The following is a 314-nucleotide window of genomic DNA, read 5'->3' on the forward strand; positions in this document are numbered from 1 at the left end:
GAGGACAGATGAGAGAGGAGAGAGGACAGATGAGAGAGGACAGAGGAGAGAGGACAGAGGACAGATGAGAGACGACAGAGGAGAGAGGACAGAGGAGAGAGGAGAGAGGACAGAGGAGATAGGACAGAGTTTGATGTGGAGACCAAAATCAACTAGTTTTGTCTAAACAATTCAGAAAGGGGTTACACTATGAACTCAGCTCTCTAAAGTTCCCACCTTACTCCTCCTAGACAGTATTCACTCCTCCTAGACAGTATTCACTCCTCCTAGACAGTATTCACTCCTCCTAGACAGTATTCACTCCTCCTAGACAG

General features: G+C 47.1%; 1 protein-coding gene across 1 annotated transcript in view; it reads right to left on the reverse strand.

Annotated features, from left to right (window-relative positions):
* LOC112079151 (teneurin-4-like) overlaps positions 1-314 on the reverse strand; it is a gene marked incomplete at both ends in the record, with an annotated part of 14426 nt that overhangs the window by 1177 nt on the left and 12935 nt on the right. The gene's annotated exons all lie outside the window — the stretch shown is intronic.

This window comes from Salvelinus sp. IW2-2015, unplaced genomic scaffold, assembly GCF_002910315.2.
Source record: "Salvelinus sp. IW2-2015 unplaced genomic scaffold, ASM291031v2 Un_scaffold7038, whole genome shotgun sequence".
NCBI lineage: Eukaryota > Metazoa > Chordata > Actinopteri > Salmoniformes > Salmonidae > Salvelinus > Salvelinus sp. IW2-2015.